Here is a 4365-nt window from a genome sequence, read left to right as displayed (position 1 = left end):
GGAGGAGGGGGAAGGAGGAAGCGACGGATTTTCTGAGCCGGGGTTGGGAGCAGTGGGCTGGAGCTGCGCCCGCAGGTTCGTGCTTTGGCGTCGGTTGGAGTTGGCAAAACCTTTCCCTTCCAAAACCGCCGGGTTTCCTGTCGTGAGACCTTTCAGGAGCAAGGTGCGCCCCGGGTAGCGTTTCTTTGTATTGAACTTTCCACCCGAGGATGCTGGAAATGCGTGGTGCCAGCCGCATCCCACCTGGGGAGGACTGGATGGGTTCTGCAGGAAATTTCCGTAGGTTGGAAGGACCGGGAAGGAATGAGGAGAAGAGAAAGAGGCACATGCTAAAGCCTGCCTGCCTCCTCAGGGTTGGTTTGGAGAAGGGGGAAGGGTGACGGTTGTGTGGCTGTCAGAGGACGCAGCCAGCAGCAGAGCTTGTCCCCCTTCGCCATCTGCCGCTTTCCACGGGGGGTTCCTGACAGGGGGTTTGGATCACAAAGATCTCGTAGAATTAGGCTGAGTCGGTAAACCCTCGGCGCCCCTCCTGCCCTGCACAGATACCGAAAGAAAAAGCACCCTCATGTTTTGCATGATGACAGTTGTCTGGGATTAGTCACTGAGATGGGTGACTAGCCCGGTATTTTGGTGTCTGTCACAGTTGTATAATTCTAGGGTAATTCCCTGCGAAGGATAATTCTTTTCTCCTTGTCTCTGTACAGTTAATTGTTATTAATAAAGCCCGAGGAATATGGAAAAATCTTCCATTTTATGACCAGGGTCTCTTGAGCAAAGCAGACTATGCTGTTTTCATGATAATAATCTTGTTAACAAACAATTATCATCTTTGCATGAAAAATAGGAAGATCGGTTTTGGAAGATCAATGATTGGCCAACTATTGACCATACTGTCCTGTATGATTTAATTTCCCAAGAAGCACTTCAACTGTCAGCAATGGGGTTGCCTGAAAACTTGCTCTAAATTTCTCAACTATATTGGAAATGTAGCTTCCTATACCTGCCTCCTTCCTTGACCCTCTTTGGCACCGGAAAAAAAGATTAAATTATTCTAAAAGAAATAAATTCCAAAATAATTGTGTTGCTGAGAAACAGAGGTGGTGTAAATGTCTGGAACTCAGCCCTAATGGAATGGCAGAAAATGTAGAGTGGAGATACAGAAAAACAGCTTCAGGAGTCGTGCAGTTTGGCTTCCTTTTTTTAATGGAAAGGGTAATTTCATGGTTATTAACATCTGTGTCTGTGTAGGGCAGGAGCCCAGCTCTGCCAGCTTCACTTATCCTGGCTGTGTTTATTTGCTCCTGCAAAGAACCTCCTGACTGTGGTGGTGGTTGCAATTACAAGTAATTCTTACAGCATGTGAGAAGGGGTTGATGACATGCATGCTAAAACACGGGACTTTAATCCCATGCATTTTAGGCAAGGGTCAAACTAAGCTTTTGCACCCTGAAGTTATTCTTCTTGACTAAACATACATTGATGGCCAGGAGCGTTTAGCCTCCTCTTATGTGAGGCAGTGGGTAGCAGAAATGCTCTGCTTTTACGCACCCAAGACATCAGTCTGCTGGGGTACTTGTTGGGCCAGGATAGTTCCTGACCACAGGTTAGATGCTTTTTTGGATAAGAGGGAGAAGCATTATCACAGGGGCAAAAATAAATTAAGTGACTTTCCCAGGTTACCCAGGGACTGGGCATCAGAGCTGGGGAAGAATCACAGATCATCAGGAGGTGACCAGAAAAAGTTTGTCCTCCTTCTCCACATTGCCATTTCCCCAGCAAAAGTCATTTTGCTGCTCGTCTCACCCCAGGCTTGCAGGGCTTGGACCCTGTCTTACTGCCAATCTCCTGGGCAATTCCCATTTTTTCTTGCCTCCTTTCCTGCTACTGCAGCTCCAGCGTGAATGTCTGCTGTAGGAGCAGGAGAGTTGAAAAACCGAAACAGCCCGCACCACTTCCCCAGAGCTCTCAGCTGTGCAGCTTCGAAGCCGAGCGCACATGCATGCAACATATTCATTATGGCCCTGCTTTTAAAAGTCTTCCTTTGTTCCCCCAAGCTGCTCTAACAATAAAGATGTCTTTGTTCCTTTCGCTGCGAAGAGGATGATGTTGCACCAATACTTCTGGGCAAGCATTCCGGTGGGGAAGGTAGGACCTGCCCTGCAAGTTCAGACATCTGGGATGTCCATCCTTGCTCCTTCTCAAAGCCTTCCTACGCTGTCTGTTAAATCTGGCCCCCAGGATGCTGCCACAACAGAGTGACCGTGTCGGGAACTCTTAATATCTGCTTTGGGGTGGTGGGGCTGTGCCCCATGCGTGGACCCTGCATGGCTGGCTCCCTGTGGTGTCCAGCAGCCCCAGGGCCTCAGTGTGGTCATTTGGCTTTAGAAGGTGTAAGAGATGGCCAGAGGGGTTGCGATTGAGATGTGGGACGGGGAGAGGAAGTTTCTACAGCAGATGGGCAGAAAGCGTGGGCAGCACTGCACTCGTTAGCACCAACGCTCATTAGCAGAAGAGGTAATCAGCCCAGTGGCTGCATCCCTCTCGGGGTTTCACTGGGGTGGGGTTGGCTCCTGCCAGGCTCACATTCAGTTTTGCCAAAACATGTGGGATTGGAGGGACTTTGACCTCTCTGACCAGCCGCAGGATATGGAGAAGAAAGTAGTTTTGCGAGATGGCTCCCAGCAGCCTGCGTGGCTGTGTTTGGGTGCAGGCAGGCAGGATATGCTTCCTATGCGCGAGGGGAAGCCTCGTCCCGCCGTGCACGTGCTACAGCAGCAAAAAAGCCCCGTTCCTGGGCAGGCTGCTGCGGCCCCCAGCCCCACGGCCATGTGCATCGAAGCGCCGTCGGCAAACCACCAACATGGTCCTCTTCCCGGCGCCGCCGTCCCTGCCCTGAGGCCCAGGTGGTGGATGGTGGTTAAGCCTTAATGAGGACTTTCTGATGAGTGTCCCCAGGGATCCCTGTCTTCCCTGGGCTGGAGCTGCTTGGTTGCTGCCACACGGCTGCCGCGGCATCACTGGACCGAGGGGATGAAGCTGGATTTGCCGGGGCAGCCCCAGCACGTTTGTGTTAGAAATCTTTTTGCAGGAAGGTGAGGAAGGGTGGTGTGGTCTGTGGTAGTGGGACTTCCCCTTCCGGCTCTCCTGGGCAGCCCCCATGGTGGGGAGACACCACGCTGATGCCTTCAGAGCCTTCCCCAGCCTTTGTACCCGTGTACAACCCCTCTAACTGGTAGATGCTTACAACTGGCAGTGGACCCCAACCAAAAGCAGGGCCCCCGCCAGCCCTACAGCCACCCCAAGGAGCAGGTGAGGGGCCACGGCACAGGCAGATGGGGGATTGCTTGAGGCTGCTCCTCTGTGGATGATCTGGGGTGATGATCCAGGTCTGGTGGCCCTAGACCAGTAGCGCCTCCATCACACGCTCTGGCTGCGAGGTCGCCGTCTGTCGCAGTGCGCTACGGGCGTGAGACTCAGGGGAAGTCCTAGCAGACCACGCTTTTCCCCGTAGCCTCTGTTGGTTTTGCTGTTGGGCTTAAGAAAGCATAGATGGAAATTGGGAGTCCCTGTAAAGACTCATCTGTTAAACCCTCAAAGTCTGTGTAGTTTTTCCATCTGCATCCGGATTCTTGCACTCTGCTCAGCCATGGCAAAGCATGGCGTGGCCCGATGGCTGATTGCACCACTCGCTCGCTATGGCTTGACGCTTCCTTTTCTGTTCAGGTATTTCTATACGCTGCCTCTCTTCCTCTGTTTGAGTGCAAGATCTTTAGGGCAGAGACTGGCTTAGTCTCGCAGGTTTGTGTGCTGCCCGGCACAGCAGGATCCTGATGCCGTATTTGGGACCATATCTCCTGGTATGGCCCAAAGAGCAGCAATTATTTCGTCTCTTGAGTTGCTGAGCTCTTTGGGTGTCACAGGATTATTGGGGAAGCGTCTTTGACTACAGCAAACTGCCTTCCTACGGCACAAATGGCCTTAGAACTGGACTTACAGAAAAATGAGAAATGAGCCCAAATAAACGGCCACAGCCCTCAAAGCTATAAAATGGAAGATTTTCATCTTCCCAAGCCTGAAGTATGTGCTGAAGCACGTGTGAGTACCAGGGGTGTTGTTCTGGGAACCCAGAGGAAGGTCCTGAGGCACTGGAGGATGGTGGTGGGGAGCGGTGGGCAGCGGAGGAGGTCTGTGGGCTGGGCGAGTGGAGCCGCCTGCCTGGTGCGGAGCAGCGCAGGGTGCTTGCAGGCAGGGAGGAAGCTGCTTCTGCCTGCGGCGTGCCGGGACGTAATGTCTGGTTTTGACAGTTGCTACAATTTGTAACAGGAAACCATTTTAGCAAAAAAGGGTGAAGAAGGAAACAGAAAT

Source organism: Fulmarus glacialis, unplaced genomic scaffold (genome assembly GCF_000690835.1).
Source record: "Fulmarus glacialis isolate BGI_N327 unplaced genomic scaffold, ASM69083v1 scaffold39004, whole genome shotgun sequence".
Taxonomy (NCBI): Eukaryota; Metazoa; Chordata; class Aves; order Procellariiformes; family Procellariidae; genus Fulmarus; species Fulmarus glacialis.
The sequence above is the reverse complement of the archived record's forward strand: the minus strand, read 5'-3'. Positions refer to the sequence as shown.